A 20,767-nucleotide genomic window follows, 5' to 3' on the forward strand; every position below is an offset into this window, starting at 1 on the left:
CTAGCATTCCTTGTGTGGGTTTAAACTCTGGTTTCTCTTTGAAAAGAAAAGGGGAGGGGATCTGTTATAGGACCAATTTACCTCTTGATTTATTGCTCTGGTAGCACAACTTTGAATTCCTTTCACAATCAGTTTTCTTCCTATCAGGGTGTAAATGGTTATTCTACTTGATGACTGCTTGTCCTTGGCTATTAGAAACAGAAACCTTCCAATATTTCTTTGATTATAATCAATTAGCTTTAACATTTTGTAACATAATTAGCTAACATGTGCCTGTTATATTTTCAAGCATCCTGGCTAAAACATTATTATGGCTATATCTTAATGTTCAGTAAAGGTCCAGACAAGTTTGTAGCAACTTAAAAAAAAGTTAACATTTTTATTATCATTTTTGTATCAACACTGAGGTCTCTCCCCCACAAGTTGCTACTTATGTAGAGTTACCAACCCTCTAGGACTGTCCTGGAGTCTCCAGGAATTAAAAATTAATCTTTAATTAAAGATTATGTCATGTGATGAAATCTCCAGGAATTTGTCAAAGTTGGCAACCCTATACTTATGTGATATATACAAATGAAATTCCATTAACATACCTTGAATCCAGCAAGAACTAGTGACGGGCGAAGATCCAAAGGTTCAGTTTGAAGAAGCAACCAAAAGTTTAGCTGCTCATCTGAACTTCTTGGATCTAGAAATCTGGCTGTGGATTTCATAAGAACAGGCATTCTCTTGCAATTTAGGCTATTCTTTGCTTCTGATCCAATCAGGAATCTTGGGAGTACAGCCTTTCTACAGGCATTTCTGTACGTCCACTTCTGGTAAATACAGAGAAGCACGAAAATGAATATGCAATCAAAGCTAATTTTACTGGAGACTGGTAAAAGATTAGTTAGTTTCAAGTTATGGGTGAAAGGTTCAAATAGGTTCTTATTTTATCTAAACCTGGTCACCTATCTACAATAAAATCATCGTCTGGAGTATGATCCTGAACAATCATGGTGAAATTTGAAGATGAAAGATCAAGATCCTCTCTGCATTCCTATCAGTTGTTTGTTGTCATAGCACTAGAAAATATACTATCCTAGCAAATAGGAGATGGAATAGATGTGACCAAATAGTTTCCATCTCTGATGAAAGTTTTAGTTATTGTAGGCTAAGGCTTTACCTATATACATCAAAAATATCTGCTTATGGTCTTTAAAATCTTAAATGATCTGAATTCTATTGCTTGTGTTCCCCCAGGGAAAGGATTATTGGTCTTACATGGGCCAAAGTGGTACCAGCATCGTAAACTGCTGACTCCAGGGTTTCATTATGACATTTTGAAACCTTACGTGCCATTGATTGCAGATTCTACCAAAGTGATGCTGGTAGGAATGATGACTGCTATTGCCATATTTATTATGTTAGTTTCTTATCCTTGATGGGTTGAAGGCAAAGTGATGGATCAAGAGTTTCCTTGCTGTTCTTGCTGTTACCTAGCTGTTATCAGCCTGTACAGTCTATAATTCCATGGAAATTCTCTTTTTTGGTGGTTTAGCTTTTTGAATGAATCACATTTCTTTTCTGAGATATAGCAACTAATTGGTCCAGAAGATATACAGACTCTGTGGCAAAGCCTATAACAGGGTTTGGCAACCTTTCAGAAGTGGTGTGCCGAGTCTTCATTTATTCACTCTAATTTAAGGTTTCATGTGCCAGTAATACATTTTAACGTTTTTAGAAGGTCTCTTTCTATAAGTCTATAATATATAACTAAACTATTGTTGTATGTAAAGTAAATAAGGTTTTTAGTAGGTTTAAGAAGCTTCATTTAAAATTAAATTAAAATGCAGAGCCCCCCGGACTGGTGGCCAGGACCCGAGCAGTGTGAGTGCCACTGAAAATCAGCTCGCGTGCCGCCTTCGGCACGTGTGCCATAGATTGCCTATCCCTGGCCTATAATATCATTAAAAAATAAAATAAAATAAGGGACCAGGGCTGATCAGAGAATGGTGTTTTGAGTAAATGAAAATCTGCCTGTGACGCATCTCCTGTCCTTGAAAATTTTCGTTTTTTCTCCCCATCAAAACTTTAAAACAATTTTTAAAAACTTTTCGGCAGTTTACAGCCAAATATTTGTGGGGTTTTGAGTTTTGTTTTCCAATGAAAAGTTGTCCTTTTCAATGGAAAATGCCCCGGTGTTCTGACCAGCTCTGTGAGGGACACATTTTTAAATGAAAAGGTGTGTGAGGAATGGTCCCGACCAGCTCTACTCTTGAGTTAATTAATGCATTTTGCCTGTTAGAAACGTAAAACAATTGGCAGTCCGGGCCTTTCTGAAGTGGATTCCAGCTGCAGTATTTCCTTGCTTTTCAATAGGTAACAATTCTAGAATCCAGGGATTTGGGGTTCCCTTTTACCGTGATCCAAAAATCACATCTAATCTACAATAGTGATTACTACTATTAATAAGGCATTAAATAGGTTCTTGGTGGTACTCTTTAAAGGTACTTATATGAAAGGCAGGATTAAATAAGGGATCTCATGCATTCCTAAATCCTAGGATTGGGACACTTCAACCTTGTGATCTGGGGATTAGAAAATACCCTGAGATGCCAATATTCACAATGTTTAGATTTCAGAGTAGCAACCGTGTTAGTCTGTATCCGCAAAAAGAACAGGAGTACTTGTGGCACCTTATAGACTAACAAATTTATTTGAGCATAAGCTTTCGTGGGCTAAAACCCACTTCACTGGATGCATGCAGTGGAAAATACAGTAGGAAGATATATATGTTTAGATTGCAATCTCTGCTTTCCATAGTACACATTGTAACTACAGTTTCACTTCTCGGTGGGCTCTGTGCAGGAAAAATAATAGAGTTACAAGGTTTGCGCATGGGACCCTCATTAATTTCTGCAGCTACATTGTCAGGGAGTCTGGGTACAAGAGCAACTAAACGTGCAATGCATTGTCCCTCAAAGAACGCTGATTCCATGTGGACAACACTGCCTTCTAGTGTGAGAATTAAAAACAGGCCTGCAGCATAGATTCACTACTGAGTGAACCGAGCATGTGCATGGAGAGAAACCGGAATATTGACGCACTGGCATGGAGTTTGAACCACACTGGGCTATTGTTACAGAAAAATAAAACAGCCCTATTTTCTGTATGTGTCAGCCAATATAACTGGGATCGAACGGGGGACTTCCACCGCTGAAAACATGAGTCTGTACATCTTGTATGGAGCTAAAGAGCTTCTGGGTGTGGCTGGGAGCTGTAACAGACCCAGACCCTCTTTGGAATGGATCTGGAAGGGGCACACGTTCACTAGTAGGTCACATCTCCTTAAGACTGACCAGTATTGCGGCCCCTTTTGCTGCCTTCTTTAATAGGGCAGCAAAAGAGCTAATACGTTACAGTTTTAAATATAATGGGCAAGATTCTCACTTGCCTTCTTGTGGCTGTGCAGGCACATAATGCCCCACTGACCACAGCCCTTCTATTTAGCCTGCACAGACTGAAGCTTCAGGGGGGTGGGGGGAGAGGGAAGGTGAGATCCGACGCTGCAGTATTACTACTTCTGAACCCCAGCAAGTTGGGCAGGGAATAGGATAGGAGGGGAGAAGAGTAGCCACAGAGTTGTGGCTTCTCCCCCCCACTCCCCACGCCAGTTGGCAGATGTCATAACCCAGTGCAAGCTTCGAGGTGTTAAGAGCTGGAAGCCTTTGCAGTGCATAAAACTTTACTGAACCTATAAACTTACAAACCATACAGCAGATGCTATTATTCTTATATGTGCCACTAGAGGGTGATCTCTCTCCCCATAGGCTTGGTAGAATTTATTTATGCATTTATATATCTTGGACAGCTAATATGGATTATTTGTAAGCATTTTTTTTTTCAATTTGCGACTTACATTTTGACAGTTGCACAAAATTATGGGTTAGCTTTTTTCGTATCATCAATTTAAATTTTTCACAGTTTCAGGAAATGATGGGGGGGGGGTCAGACAATAATCATTTAAAGACCGAGACTGAGATTCAAAAAGGTAACGCTTTCTAACCATTAAAACACAATTTGTCAACATCACATTGACAAAGTTACTAGCCTTAAATCAAACTCTAAGTTTTCCTATCTGTATATTTTGATTTATTATCTATGGAAATATTTCCCCCCTCTGTTTGTATATGTATTTGAAATTGACATTCACCAACATTTATCAATGCATCTAATCCTTCCAAGCCTCTATAGATATGCCAACCCCCCACCGCCCACACACAAGGAAGCAAGCTGCATCCTACAAATAATTGCATCAACTTACACCCCAGCTGATGCAAAGGAGAACCCAGGCTGGAGCTGCAAGTCTTTTAATCAATTTCCTTCCCAGGGCTGCTCTTGGCTAATCTAGCTATGGCCACCCCTATGCAGGAGTAAGACGCAATACAAATCATATACCAAAGTCTAAGCATCTGACATCCTCAGCCATCAGTGGCCTTTATATCAGTCAGAACTGGTACCTGAAATCATTGATCAATGAACACATTATTTTTAGATTGACTTTTATAATAACACCTAAGATCCTCACAGTGCCACATTACTAAACATTAATAGCCCGTTGTGGGACCACTCAGCTGTCGTCGCGGCTTCTGCTGTACTCCAACACTTCCCCTGTTGTGGCAGTTATTTCTGACCTCATCGTGATATGAGCCTGAGGCTTCTTCCAAGGAGGCCTTTGGCAATGACATTTGACACATCAGGATGGGCTGTGGGCCAGCATTAGCGTGTCTCCAGTCTGAATTGACACTGGCAGTGTTGGCATGGGACAGATATCTGTCTGGTAGTGAACTTGCCTTGTAAGGAAGAGGAAGGCATTGTTGAGGCTGGGGGCAGAGCATCTGGCATCCTATACATGGGGACTAAAGTAAAAGATCACTCCTGTGCAGAGGGCCAGCCCAAGACCTTTGCATCAGGGTTTGGCTAAAGAGGGACCATTTGTACATAGTAATTTTTCTGACTAATTTTCCAGACCATAAGATAACGTGCAGCGTAACGATCAAAGCAACTGACTCTGGACAAAGGCAAAAGAGAGAAAAATAACTTGGGTCTATACCATAAGTGCCAAGTCAGATTCCTAGCTTCCTCTTGTTTCAAACTAGCATCTCTAAATAAGAAATAAGGGAGTGTCTCCCTTTCCCATATTTTGTTGCCTAGAATACACAACTGGTTAAAGATGTCCCGCGTTTATTTTTAAGATGGAAGGTAAATGCTGACACTGCAGAGCAAGGCATTTCTGGGCCTTCTCACCTGTCTCCTTCCTGCACTAGGATAAGTGGGAACAGCTGATCACACAGGAGAAGTCCGTGGAGCTCTTTGAACATGTCAGCTTGATGACTCTCGACAGCATCATGAAATGTGCCTTCAGTTACCAGAGCAACTGCCAGACGGACAGGTCAGTACCAGATGCTCTCGGGTCCTGACGGAAGGCTGCTATTCATTGGCCATGAATAAACTGCGCAAGTTGCTTATGACTGGTACATTTATCCCACCTTCATTTTAAAAGTTCTCCAACAGTCCATGCAGTTTAATGGGTGGAATGCACAGGAATCCCACCTCCGGCTGCCAGTCACTCTGTGCCAGAGGTGACTTTTACATTTCCCAGAGTATTATACAGTCTCAGCATGAACATTTCCTTCTCAGCAGATAACCCGCAGCAAAGATTTTGCCTCTGCCAGAGTGTCTCTGGGGCTCCCAGGAGCGGATGCGGTATTGAGAACACTGCCGCCTTTTCAAGGCGTGCGATATTTGCTTCCCTCCCTCCTGAGGCAGAGAGGAAGGATGGTCTTGCAGTTCAGGCATTGGACGGGGACTCGGGACCTCTGGCTTCAATTTCCAGTTCTGCTACAGATTCCTTTTGTGCCACCTAATCTCTGTGCCTCAGTTTCCCATCTGTAAAAGGGGGATAATAATTCTCCCTTTCTCCTACCCTTAGACTGTCTTGTTTATTCAGACTGTGTATTTCCCTGCAGCATGGCCCAGTGTACTGTCTCTTACCATGTATGCATACAGGGCCTAGACCAGAAGAGCTCTGGTCTTGCATAAGGCCTTCTGATGCTATTGTATTATAACTAATAGTGGTAGCCCACTCCTTCCTGGGTGGTATCTAGTTGAATATATGGAGTCCTTATGTATTTGCCCCTCCCTTCTATTTTTGGTCACCATCTTCTGCTTTAAAATCCCATTCAGCTGCTCCCTCATGTTACATTACAGTACTAAAATTGATCATACTTCGGAGAGAGATAACTGTTCCCTCTGAAACAATGGTGCTGCTTTGTAGCCTGTGACCAGGCGGGGCCGGGCAGTGAGGGTGTCCATGGGTGAAAGTGAGCATGGACCATGTGCACCACAGCATACAATATTTGATTTCCTGAAAGCAAATCCCTTCTGTTTGTCCCTCACCTCCAACCCCAGGGAGAATTCCTACATCCGAGCCGTCTTTGACCTCAGCTACTTGGTGCAGCAGAGGCTGCGCATCTTCCCGTATCACAATGATCTCATTTATTGGCTCAGCCCTCATGGTTTCCAATTCAAGAAGGCCTGCCAGCTCGCGCACCACCACACAGGTACTTCCCAACACCCTGGCCTTTGGTTTTCGGAATCCTTTGTGCATTTGGGGTGTTTAACATGGAACCCTCTCTAGCCACAAAACAAGCAGCAGCCATCACAGCTCCTGACCAATGTGCTCCAACCTTCTTCTAAAAGGCTAGAGCTGAGTAGTGCAGACGATCTGGCCCATACGCTCCTTGGCCTCAGTGCCGAGTTTTCAGCCAAGGGTCCAGTTACTTGTCAGATGTACCATTGTTTCTCATGATGTGAGCACAAGGCAGCTAGGAACCAGGCGGAGACCCAGCAAGTTGGCTAATGAATGGCCATCCTGGGGTAACAGCTTTGGGTGCTCACTCATGCCCGGTCTGCACCGGAATTGATCAATGACCTTTCTCTGAATCCTAATTGTGCCATATTGTTCCTGGAGTGTAGTAAATGGGGTTGGCGGAGGTGCTGAGGTAAATGGGGTCAGGATAGGAGGAAGTCCCCACTCCTGAAAGACTCCTAACAGACCTTTGCTGAGGCACGAGGGCCCACACCCTCAAAGGTATTTAGACGCCTAACATCCATTGATTTCAATGAACAAAAGGATTCTAAATCTGGGGGATCTGGCCTACATACTGTGGTAACAGAGTGAATGCTACCATGTTCCCATAGGTCAGAGGAGGGTTGGTGTAGTTGAATGGCCACCCCACTTTGTGTTTGGAGAGCACGCAGGCAGTCTCCAGGACTACAGGGCTCTACCGGCTGTAGCTGAAAGGTGTACTTCAATCGTTTTCTAATGCAGACAAGGTGATCTGGGAGCGGAAGGAGTCTCTCAAGGACGAGCGAGAACGTGAGAAGGTCCAGAAGAAGAGGCACTTGGACTTTCTGGATATTCTTCTCCATGCCAAAGTGAGTTATGGAGGTATGCGTGTGCACTAAATACCACCAAGCAGGGGGTATGTTCCACTGGGCTTCACAACCAGAGGCCTGGGTGATACCAAGTGAACTGCACCCCTGTGCTGAGAGCCAGCACAGGACCAATGCACCACTTAGGCCCTCAAATGAGGGCTGAAGTGATGCATAAGCCTCATGGCTGGCCTATTGCATAGAGTGAATTTCACCTGGTGATTAAATAAAATATTTACTCTTCTCATCCTACTGAAAGTTGGGTGGGCCTCCAGACTTTAACTGCCGGGCCCCCGTAGAGAAAGTGAAAAGAGAAGTTAGTCCCCATGCTCAGTTAGTGACCAATCAAGCATCTATATGTAAATCTCACTTCTTGTCTATAACCTCCTTTTCCAATCTGCAATAATTGATTCAGTCCACTAGGGAGCCCCCTTGCTTCAATTTACCCCTCTCTAGCATAGGCAGGCCTTGCTCTCAAGTCTTCTTTCCAGCTGTCATTTCATAGCGCTGGAGAGTGAAGATATTCTCTTCTCCCTTCCTCATAGTTGTTTGCTGGAAGCTCTTGGAGTGGTGTTAGGGTAACCAGATCACCCAAGTCAAATATCAGGACGCGGGGGGAGAGTGACGCGGGGCGGGGGGGCGGGGCAAAAAAAAACAAAAAACAAAACACCCTTCCTCCACAAGTGCTAGAGGGAGGCCCGGGAGACGCAGGGGAAGCGCGGGGCCGGGGTGAGTGAGAGTCCGGCCTGGCCCCGAGCAGGCAGGACTCAGTCGGGCGGTAGGGAGAGTAGGGGGGCGGCCCGCGGGGCCAGGCGGCGGCTGTTCTCCCCCCCTGGGCAGCGGGACTCGGGAGCAGCCACTGCTGCAGCTCCCACTGCCGCGGGGGGAGGAAGCGGCCGATGGCCAAGCTCGGCGGCTGCGGCTCGGACGCCCGGGCCTGCTGCGGGGACCCAGCAGCGCGCACGCTGCGCCCAGCCCCTGGCCAGTCACGTCTGGGCTGCTGCTGCCCAGCTGGTGCTATCCCATGGCGGCCCCGGGGCGGAGGCATCGGCAGCCCAGCCCCGTTCGTTCCCCTGCGGGACCCGAGCAGGACGGGGGGGCTGGGGCCTGCTGCCCCCACTCCGGGGCCGCCGTGGGATAGCACCAGCTGGGCAGCAGCAGCCCAGACGTGACTGGCCAGGGGCTGGGCGCAGCGTGCGCGCTGCTGGGTCCCCGCAGCAGGCCCGGGCGTCCGAGCCGCAGCCGCCGAGCTTGGCCATCAGCCGCTTCCTCCCCCCGCGGCAGTGGGAGCTGCAGCAGCGGCTGCTCCCGAGTCCCGCTGCCCGGGGGGGGGGAGAACAGCCGCCGCCTGGCCCCGCGGGCCGCCCCCCTACTCTCCCTACCGCCCGATTGAGTCCTGCCTGCTCGGGGCCAGGCCGGACTGTCACTCACCCCGGCCCCGCGCTTCCCCTGCGTCTCCCGGGCCTCCCTCTAGCGCTTGCGGAGGGAGGAGGAATGGTGAGCCTGGGGAAGAGGCGGGGATTCGGGGAGGGAGCCAATCGGGGGAGGAGGGGCGAAGTTGGGGTGGGGGGGGGCGCGAGCACTTCTGGGCTCTGGAGCATTTCCTTGTTTGTCCAGTGTCCCGACCGCACATCGGTCGGGACGCGGGACAAACAAGGAAATATCGGGACAGTCCCGATAAAATCGGGACGTCTGATCACCCTAAGTTCTGTGTGTCTACACAGAAGAGTAGAGAGGGCAGATTAATTTTTACAGGGGACATAACTCCTTTCCCAGGACAGGTGGCATAACCTGGACTAAAGGGGCAATATTAAGAAAAGGAAATGTAGATGTAACCCACACACCTCCTGGGTGTGGTGTTCTGTCCCCTCTAGTGGCACCAAGACCACTTAGAGAGAGGGAAAGAGATTAATGAGTCTGCTCTACAGACTTAGCTAACAGCCAGTTAGCTTTCAGTTCATGCTGTAGCGGCTCATGCACTAAGCTCCAGAGGTCCCAGGTTCAATCCTGCCCACAGATGACCAGGGCCTGTCAGCGTTACATAGACACAACTGGTCAAAAGTTGATACAACTTCATAGCAGTCAATTGGGTAAGACCAGAATGAATTTGACCCTTTAGGCCTCCAGAACAGTCTCTGAAGGAAAGTGGGAGAGCATTCTTGCTGGAGAAAACCAAAAGAAGTGCTGTAGGGAGCAATTCTTCACTGCTCCTCCACAAGAGGAGCCAACCTACCTCTTCCCGTCTCTGTGCCAGGGTGAGGCAGCAGGAGTTGTCCATGGGCACTGTGACAAAGAGATTTTGGATTCCCGCCTGAACTGGTTGGCAAAGCGATAGCCAGCATGATGAGTGATTGTAGTTCTTATTGCTGGATTCATTTGTGCCACTGAGAGTGTCCATGTGTTGTTAGGATGAAAACGGAGCTGGATTATCCGATGAAGACCTACGTGCCGAGGTGGACACGTTTATGTTTGAGGGTCACGATACCACGGCCAGTGGGATCTCCTGGCTCTTGTACTGCATGGCCCTGTACCCAGAGCACCAGCAGAGATGCAGGGAAGAGATCAAGGAGATTCTGGGAGACAGGACTACTATCCAGTGGTGAATCTCACATTTTCATATTTATCTGATTCCTCCCTATCAATGTTGTTACTAGGAGATAAGGTATTAATAAATGTTAGTTAGGAAGCCAAGGTGCTCAGGGCCTAGTTTTCAGAGGCACTGAATACACAGTAGTTATGACTTCATTTGATGTAGTGGATGCTACGCCCTTCTGAAAACTGGGCCTGCAATATCTATATCAGTGGTTCTCAACTTATTTATCATTGTGGGCTGCATATGTGGCCCACAATTTGTTACCTGGGCCGCAGGGGCCGGGTGGCAGGGCAGCGGCAGCCCTGATCCTGGACCCCCACCACGCAGGGCCAGCCAGCTGCCCGCCCTGGACCCTGGCCTCTCCCTGCATGGGGCTGGCCGGCTGCTCCGGAGCTTGCGGGGCTGGGCGGCAGCGCCGGACCCTGGAGCTTTTGGGACTGGGTGGCGAGCCCAGATCCCCAGCCGCGTGGGGCTGGCTGAGAGCCTCAACCCCGGACCCCCACCACGCAGGGCGGGCCAGCAGCCCTGACCCCGCCGTGCTGGGCAACTGGAAACCCGGACCCCGCCTCACGGGCCGGCCCTTAGCACATGGCTGAGCTGGGCTGCAGCTGTGTGGTAATTGGGTCACATGCGGCCCAACACCCTCTGATCTATATTTAATCTAGTCCGTGTCACTGCATTTCAGGGCATCGGGCAGTGCAAATATGTTACCCTCAAATTAAGTCCAAGCAGATGTAGGGAAAATTATAATTCCAAACCACAACCAGAGGTGTGGCGGATGCAAACAGTGTGTATGCTCTGGGTACAGCTGTTGCTTGCTGGAATAGCTGTACTGGAAATATCTGAATCACTCACTCACACCCTTGCCTTTGGGTCATTTCAGGGATGACCTTGGCAAGATGACTTACAGCACCATGTGCATCAAGGAGAGCCTTCGCCTTTACCCTCCGGTACCTGGAGTGTCCCGACAGCTCAGCAAATCCATCACGTTCCACGATGGACGTACCTTACCAGAAGGTCTGTATTCGGGTTCCTCTTTTCCATTAATTTTTAATGGTCAAATTCTGCTCTCAGCTATACAGGTACAACTCCCATTGACAGCCATGAGAGTTACACCTCAGAAACGGAGAGAAGGATATGGCCCGCCCCTAAATAAGTTATATGTCATTAGAAGTAGGGTGACCAGACAGCAAGTGTGAAAAATTGGGACAGGGGATGGGGGGGGGGGGGTAATAGGAGCCTATATAAGAAAAAGGCCCAAATATCGGGACTGTCCCTATAAAATTGGGACATCTGGTCACCCTAATTAGAAGAGCAAGCATTGATATAAAAAGCTGCAGACAGCGCCCTCTGGTGGTCAGGAGATGAAGTGCACTAAGAAGAAGGCGATTAGAATCAAACTGTTGGAAACGAATTGAATGAATTCCGACACAAAAATGTTGAGTCAAATTTTTGACCACTCTAATATTGTGAAGAGCAGAGACTTAAGTCCTTTAGAAAGGGGTACTCGATTGCTCTAGGGATTAGTGTTGGGTAATGGAATTGCAAGTTTAGCCAGTTGAAAAGCAACATATGATGTTAGAGCAAGAATTATTTGTGACCACTGGTCATGTGCCTATATGAAATGAATCAGTGATCTAAGTTCAATTAATAGATTCTACGGCTGGAAGGGACCATTGTGATCATCTAGTCTGACCTTCTTTATAGCACAGGCCGGACAACTCCCCCCACCCTCACCAAATAATTCCTAGAGTAGATCTTTTAGAAAAACATCCAATTTTGATTTTAAAATGGTCAGTGATGGAGAATCCACCACAACTGTTGGTAAATTGTTCCATAATTACTCACTGTTAATTTATGCCTTTTCACAGTGGATTGGTATCATATCACACAAAAACCCACCACAACTGAAGAGAGTAGAGACGGAATGAGATCTTGGAGATTAAGCTCCCTCCAGGCCAGTTCTGTGAAACCTTGGCCTGACTCCGGGGGCAATTTACGTTGCTGCTGCCTGGGAAATTTCTTATCGGTGGACAAACAGATTTCTTTCCGCAGGATTATCAGGCCAGCACCCTGCCCTAGTTCTGAACTTTGCACAATATTTGCTTTAAAAAAGAATGAGGAAAGTTGGACTTTGCTCTCCTGTATCCATAGCATTTAATTTGTTCCTCTCTATTCACGCAAGATTCTTGATTATTCACGTCAAAGTGTGTAGTGTGAAATTTACCCCAGGCCGTGTGCCAGAACAAGGTATATGCCTCATTTAAGTCCTAAAAAATAAGGACTAATTGGGATGTGAGTGGTTCATGAGCCTTTCTGCACAGAGATGAACTTCACCCCCTAATGTTTAAATAAATTCATTTCTTGGTTTATCTTATACTAGATGATGGTTTTATAGTTTAATGCCTGACAATGTTCATGCTCACTGGGGATCCAGTAACCTAAACTAATTGGAATGGGATGCTACTCTACAGTCACAATAGGGATATCATGGGCTCACCAGAGCTGGGGTGTCCTGTGGAGCAGGCTCACCTTAATTTAGTTTTCTGTAAAACAATTTTCAACTCAAAATGGCCACCTGGGTGTTAAAGACCATAACATAACAGTCTTTCACAGATCTAACCAAACTGTCAGCGTTAGGCCCATGACCAGCCCAGGTTTTAGTCTTAAATCAGGGAGACAGCACCTTCCCTGTCACAGCCACACCCAGAACTGGCCTTTGAAAGCAGCAGCCAATCCTTTTTATCTGGCTTGCTGGCCCCTGATTGGCCTCTGCCTGCTCCCAGCCCTTCTAGCCTCACTTATTCCTCCAGCAGCTGATCCTGGGAGGCCTCTCTAGGCAACTCCTGGAGGTCTGAGCTCGCTACTCTTCTCTTCCAAAAGAACTGCTTCATAGGGCAGGATTACCATGGCAGCAGGGCCTCCAGCAGGGGGCAGTGAACATCTAGTACCCCCCTGTCAGAAGGAATCAGCAGATTTTCACCCTGTTGACTTGTTCTCCTCCTAAACGGATACTGAACAAGTGACATTTAATTTGGAAAACAAATCAAATAGAAATCCTCCGACAGGGCCTGATCTAAAGCCCATTGACTTCACCGGGTGTTAGATCAGGCCCCTAAAGCCCAAGAGAATATGTGCCTGGCCCCTTGTGAAAGGCAGTGTAGCAGTTCGCGGACTCACCGGTGCGGCGCCTCCTGCTGGTCGTCTGGGAATTATCTCTTTTCCAGCCTCGGAGCACCCTCTGCTGGCCGGTGTCTCGCCTGCCTCAGACCCCTGTGTCCCTCCCAGACCCCGGTGCCCTTTACCTCGGGGTTATGCTCCAGCAGTACCCCCACTCTCTGGGTCTCCCCTCCCAGGGGAACCCCCAACCCTCTATCCCCACCTTGCCTTAGTAGCTACTGCCAGTCACCATGTAGCCCCTTTCCCTGGGGGCAGACTGCAGTCTGTAATGGCCACTCATGAGTGGCAAGGGGGTTGGACCAGCTGCCTCTGCCTATCTCTGTAGCCCCAGGGCCTCAGCCTGGGGAGTTGCCAGGCTGGAGCTCCTCTTGCCTTTCCCCAGCGCTGCTCTGCAGCAGGTAGCCTCTGTTCCCAGGTAGCTAGGCCCTTCCCACTCCAAGGCTGGAGTGAGACTGACCCAGCTCCTCCCTCAGCCCTTTTATCAGGGCCTGCTGTGGCCTGGTTAGGTGTGGCCACAGCTGTGGCCGCTTCCCCAATCAGCCTACCTTTTCTCCGAGGAGTGGGTAACTGCCCCGCCACAGGCAGTCATTGAAGTCCAATGTCTCCTCAAGCTAGAATTTACACTCCCGCTCCAAGTGTAGACATACCCCAAGAAAGAACTATTCAAAATGGCCATTTGTTCTTCCAAGCCCACTGGCACGCTTTTAAAAACGTGAGAACATCTGAGTGAAATGATCCCATCTTGACCAACAGATGGAGAGACAAGACACACATTATTTTGTACTGAAGCTCCACTCTTCTGATCAGCAAGTGGGCTGCTAAATCAGGGGCTGGGGAAGATGTAGGTGCAGCAGAAACTTGTTGCTAATTTCCACCTCCTGGCCACTTAAGCAAGTGTCAAATGCAGACAGATGGAATAAAATGGATTAAGAACAAAGAAATTATTATTATTTCACTAGGAGGGTGGTGAAGCACTGGAATGGATTCCCTAGGGAGGTGGTGGAATCTCCACATCCTTAGAGGTTTTTAAGGTCCAGCTTGACAAAGCCCTGACTGGGATGATTTAGTTGGGATTGGTCCTGCTTTGAGCAGGGGGTTGGACTAGATGACCTCCTGAGGTCTCTTCCAACCCTAATATTCTATGATTCTATGAAATAGTAGGTACCTACATCCCAATTCCTGTTCAAAGATTCACAAGACAAATGGCAAAACTTCAATGGGCTTTAGTGGGGCTAGGATTTCATCCATAGACTAAGGCCAGAAGAGACCACTGATCACTTAAGCAGGTTTTCTGCGTAACACAGCCCATAGAATTTCCCTCTGTAATTGCTGCATCAGTAAACATTTTCTCCCCTTTGTTTGCTTTACAGGTTCTTTGGTTGCAGTAAGCATCTATCTCATTCACAGAAACCCCAGCATGTGGAAAGATCCGCTGGTATGTTTTCTTTTGTCCTTACGAGACCCTTTCCGCTGCAAGCAGTGCATTCAATGTACGTGTTTTAGTAGCTGAGTTAGCACCTTTAGTAGCTAAACCCCTTGGCATACAGGCCCCTGTGACTGAAGACTGTAGGCTGCACAGGTTTCATGCACACTGTGTCGTGACTTTCCTGGCTTTGTCTCCTCAGCTGGGTGGGTGGCATTGATGGGCTATTTCTACCCCACTCCCAACCCCCCACAAAAAACTCCACAAGAAAATCCACATGCATGCGCACACAACCCATGGAGTCCGGACTCCTCGGTTTAATCCTGGCTCTACCAATGTCTGACTCCGTGGTCTTGGAGAAATCCTTGAGTCAGAGACCTTTGTCAGCAATTAAAGACACAGTTAGGGGAGAGCAGCAAAGGGATTTCACAAGTCCACCTGCCTCCCCTGTGTTGATCAGGCACTTCAGGAAGCCTCTTCTGATGGGTGGATCTCTTAAAGCACTTGCACAATAGTTATTTGCACATCTGTACCATCTTTTCATCTGAGGATCTCCAAGAGACTCTGTCAGGGCCGGCTCCAGCATTTCTGCCGCCCCAAGCAAAAAAAAAAAAAAAAAAAAAAAAGCCGCGATTGGCGGTGGCAGTTCAGCGGCAGGTCCTTCGCTCCTAGAGGGAGTGAGGGACCTGCCGCCCCCAAATTGCCAAATTGCCGCAGGTGCCGCCCCTCTCCCTTGGCTGCCCCAAGCACCTGCTTGTTAAGCTGGTGCCTGGAGCCGGCCCTGGACTCTATACATATTAATTAAACCTTCCCACACCTCCAAGTAGGGACACCCAGAATGAACATCCACTTTTCAAAATGGGGGCCCTGACCTTTCTGTGGGTATCAGCTTAGCCAAACAGAAATTGGCTATGGTAGCAATCTGTACTGGTAACTCACAAGGGCACTGGAAGGCTTAATTAATTGTTTGCATTGCAATCCTCAGTTAAAGTCCCACAGGTGTGCAAATTATTGATTATTATTAAGTGGTTTTGGAGACACTCCCCCCCCCCACCCCCAATCGAGAGATGAAGTCCTTACTCAGATTAATAAAATAATAGTAGATCTCGGTGTGTGTCACAACCTTGTTTTGAGCTACAAAGCGGGTTGAGCTTTCAGACAGGCAAAGTCCTCAGGGAAACCTCCCTGATTCTTACATCTGGTGAGTGGCTTTACAATCCTCATTATACAACCGAAGGGCTGTAATTTATGAAAACAGAGACAACTAGAGGCAGGTGGCTCACCAAATAATAGCCACGATTCTCAAAAGTGACTAGTGATTTTTGGGTGCTCAACTGGAGATACCTAAAGAACATAGGACTGGAAGAGACCTCCTGGGACAGAGTCCAGTCCCCTGCTTTTGCAGGCAACTCTGTCATATAATCCCATTCATAAACATATCAAGCTCCAGCCTCAAAATTAGGGCGTTTGCCCCCACTGCTCCTGTTGGGAGGCTGTCCCAGAACCTAACTCCTCTGATGCCTGGACACCTTCTTCTCATTTCCAGCCTGAATTTGTTCGTGGGAGTAGATCCCCATTTGTTCTTGTGCCAAGATTGTCCTTTATTTTCAATAGCTCTTTCTCCTGCTCTAATTTACCTCCTCCCCCATTTTAACCCAATGTATTTAGAGAACAATTAGATCCCCTTCCCAGTCTTCATTTTGCTAGGCTAAACAAGCAAGCTCTTTTCATCTCTCCTGGTTAAACAGGCCCTCCAGTCCCCCGATCATCCTAGCAGCCCTTCTCTCCATCTGTTCCAATTTGAATTCATCTTTCTCAAACATGCATGACCCGAGCTGGCCACTATTCCAGATGAGGTTTTACCAGTGCCTACTATTGGCATTAATACGTCTCTATCTCTACTGGAAAGATCTTGCCTGATACATCCTAGGACTGCCTTTACTTCCCCCTCCCTCCCCCCCCCACAGTCACATCTGTGGTGGCTGATAGTCTTACTGTGATTGACTAAGACAGCCTGGTCTTTCTCCTCCTCTGTTTCCAACTGATGGATAGCAGAAATACTTAGTAGTCTAAGTGCATAACCTTACACTTTATACTATTACATTTCATCCCATTTCTATTATTTCAGTTCTCCAGTTCTACCTGTATTGCTGGTGCCTCCCAATTTGGGTCATCAGCAAGTTTAATTAGTACCCTTCCCTTAAAGGGACCTGACTTTCAGAGGGCAGGTACTTGACCCTTCCTGGGGTTGAAGTGGGGAAGAGAGAGACAGATTCTAAGGCCAGAAGGGACGATTAGATCATCTAGTCTGATCTCCTGCATAGCAGGACCTAGTAATTCCAGCATCAAGCCCACCTTTTCTATTGGAGCTAGAGAAAGCTGTTTAAATCAAGACTGGATACCTATGTAAAGACTCCAAGTGATAGAGAATCGACTGTATCCCTTTTTCAGTGGTTCCATGGATAAGCAGTGGCGGATTATCCACTGAGCCAACGGGGCCCATGCCCATGGGCACCCCTGCACCCCAACCTGCTCCATCTGTCTGGCGCTCCAGCCGGGGAGCAGGGTCAGGGCGCAAGGGCTTGTCCCGCTCAGCCCGCTTGGCGCTCTTGCAGAGTGGGGCAAGCCCCCACGCCCTGACCCCGCTCCCGGCTGAAGCGCCGGGCAGGTGAAGCAAACCCTCACACCCTGACCCCGCTCCCCAGCAGCAGTGTAGAGGGGACTGCAGGTGGAAGGGGTGGGGAGGGGCCCCCACTTGCTCTGGCCCAGGGCCCTGCAAAATACCCCTGTGGATAAGCACTCTCGCTATGAAAGATAAGTTGTGCCTTGTTTCTTATCTGAATTTGTCCAGCTTTATCCTATAAAGGAGTCTCAAATTGGGCATCCAGAACATAGACGCCAAAGCCACTAGTCGCTGCTGAAAGAATTGGCCGGTAGTTTTGAAACTGAAATGACCATTGTTTGTTTGTTTTTTAAATGAACTCTTTCATTCCAGGCGTTTGATCCGTGGAGATTTTCTCCAGAGAACGTCTCTGACAGACATTCTCATGCCTTCCTGCCTTTTGCTGCTGGGTCAAGGTGAAGTATATTTTAATTTAAGAAGTCAAAGGGAAGAAAAGAACCACCATTCTGAAATGTGATTTAGCAGATGTTTCTATCTGTACTGCAGAAGCACTTAGAGATCGCAGCCAAGAACGAAGGTTGGGGCCCATTGTGCAAAGTGCTATACAAGCACAAAGGAACAGATGAGCCCTGCCCCAAAGACTTACAATCTTAATATTTTCTATCAAGTTGACATCAGTTATTATCTATATTCTGGTAGCACCCAGAGGCCCCAGCTAAGATCCTGTCCCACCGTGCTGGCAGTCATGTACCGTCATGCAAAGAGCTTATAATCTAAATACACAAAATAGGAAAGTAGTATTATCCTTGTTTTAGATACCGGGAACCGAGGCACAAAGAGATTAAATGACTTGGCTGGGATCATGCAAGGAGTCTACCCCATCTCAGACAAAGAAATTGTCATCTGTTCTTCTCCTCTGATACCTCCCCTTGCCCAAGTGACCCCATCCCATCTCCTGATCTCCCTCATGCCCACTCTCATCCACTCCCTTACTCTCCTTCTTAACCTCTCACAGTCCTCGGGCTTTTAGAGTCATAGAGTTTAAGGCTAGAAGGGACCACCAGATCTTCTATTCTGACCTCCTGTACATCACAGGCCACCATCATCACACAGCACCAACACACGAACCCCAACAACCGAAATGAGATCAAAGTATTACAGCCGACAGGAGACTAGATGTGGGAAGAGAGAGATCATACAGAAACTGAGAACAGAAAGGGAGAGGTAGAGAGACAAGAAAGCCAAGCAGGAACCTGTAAGCACAGTATGACCCTGGAAAAGCTAGTGAGAAAGATTTGGGGTCTGGTGTTAGCTAGAGAGACTTTGGGCTTGTAAGATAAGAAACTGTTCCTTTTATTTTTGGTTCTTTCTGTGTTCAGAGACATGGGACTTTGTACATTCCTTGTAAATAAACAAGATAAATACCCGACTCCATTAATTTCTGCTTCCAACTGGAACATTCCCAAGGCCCCAAACTTTGATTGCGTCAAGAAGGGGAAACATAAGAACGGCCATACTGGGTCAGACCAAAGGTCTATCTAGCCCAGTATCCTGTCTTCCGACAGTGGCCAATGCCAGGTACCCCAGAGGGAATGAACAGCACAGGTAATCATCAAGTGATCCATCCCCTGTCGCCCATTCCCAGCTTCTGGCAAACAGAGGCTAGGGACACCATCCCTGCCCATCTTGGCTAATACAAACACAAATACGAACACTGTGTTTGAAGGAGGCTGTTGGTCACTAGCATTGGCTACAGGTACCTAAAGGGAGGAAACAGGTGCCTGAAACCCAGTCAAGCCTTCAAGGTAATAAATCGTTGATACATGGGGGAGCGTACTTTAGTCCTGATCTAGTGGGGGAAACACTGCAAGATTCCACCATAAGGCAGGGCAAAGGCAAGAGGCCTATCCCCTGAGGGGCTGTACACAGAGACCAGAAAAGGGACAGATGGGCAAGAGTCTTATGGGACACTCTGGAACTTTATGGGGGGTTTTAGTAGAACACGTGTGAAAGACGAGTGGGTTGGTTAAGTCTGAAAATAGGCTGGATACATCAGGCAGGCAGTACGTGAGTCTCAGCTACTGGAACTGCTGAGTAGCCATTTGCATGACAACTGTGTCTGTCTGGCAAAGAGTAAGAGAACTAAAGAAAACCATAAGTAATGGCTGAGAGGGTGAGCTATGGAGAGAGGTTCATGCTTTTTGCTGATGCAGGCCCAGCTTTTCTGAATTTCCTTTGGGTCTCTTCTCTCAGGAACTGCATCGGGCAGCAGTTTGCCATGAATGAGTTGAAAGTGGCTCTCGCCCTGACTCTGCTCCGCTTCGAACTCTCACCGGATCTGGCCAACCCCCCCATCAAAATACCTCAGCTCGTCCTACGCTCCAAGAACGGGATTCACCTGCACTTGAAGAAAGTCCTCTGATGCCGATATTGCACTGATCTAAGTGCGGGAAAGGGACCAAGTAGATAACGTGGTGCCATTTGAATCAGACCAAGAGGTTAGTTAGAATAGACAAGCTTCTGGGCGTAAAGATCTTCACCCCCCCTTCTTCTGCCACCATCAGCCAAAGTGCCTATTTTGGCCTGAACTGATGTGTCATAGGTAGTTGGTTCAATAAAAGGCCTGGGTCTTATTGCCCAGTAGGATTTTATTCTGCCTAGCAAGTGGTCCCTTTGGAACATCTGCCCCTGCTTTGATCTTGCCTCTCCACGTCCCTTCACTGGCTTCCTCTCGTCTTTCGCACAGGGGTCAAATCCAGCACCCACTGAAGCCTTGCAATGGGCATTGGATCAGGCCCCAAAGTTCTAGCCTCTCTCTTACAACTCTTACTGCTTCCTACTATACATCTATCCTAAATTTCCCTCCCAATTACCTTTTGGGGTCCTTCTTCCACTGTCCATACCTTCTACAATGCCTGCATATGAACCCCTCCATCCTCCTTCAAAACTCTCCTTATGTTGCACTTGCAAGAACAGGCCAACTATTACAGACCTTTTTGTTTTTTAATAAGCATTGATTAAAATTTGGACTGTCGACCTCTGGGCACACTGCATTATCTGCATCTGATGAAGACTGGAAAGCCGCTCGGGACAGTGTCTGTCTTCTGTGTTAATAAATAACCAGTTATTAACATAACAACAGCTGTATTGCGTTATCGGTGACATTTGTAGCTAAACCGATCAAACAGGAGTACTCCAGAAAACACCTTAGCAATGGGGAAGGAAAAAGCATGGACCTGAAGGAACCAGACCAGATCCTCAGCTAGTGTAAATTGGTATAGCTCCGTTGACTTCAACAGAGCTATGGTGATTTACACGGTCTAAGAATCTGGCCCATTGTGCAAGAGAAACGATTGCAATGCTGGGCGTCAAATCCCATGAACCCCCCTTGCAGAACACCCGTGCCCCTAGCTGAATATTATCGACATGTCTATAAATATAATGCCTGTGAAAGTAAGAAGTCACGGGG

At 47.5% G+C, this 20,767-nt stretch overlaps 1 pseudogene; it reads left to right on the plus strand.

Moving 5' to 3' along the window:
* Positions 1 to 20,361, plus strand: part of LOC135882864 (cytochrome P450 4B1-like) — a 35,004-nt pseudogene extending 14,643 nt beyond the window's left edge.
* The last annotated feature ends 406 nt before the right edge of the window (positions 20,362 to 20,767 follow it).

Source organism: Emys orbicularis, chromosome 8 (assembly GCF_028017835.1).
Source record: "Emys orbicularis isolate rEmyOrb1 chromosome 8, rEmyOrb1.hap1, whole genome shotgun sequence".
NCBI classification, from domain to species: Eukaryota; Metazoa; Chordata; order Testudines; family Emydidae; genus Emys; species Emys orbicularis.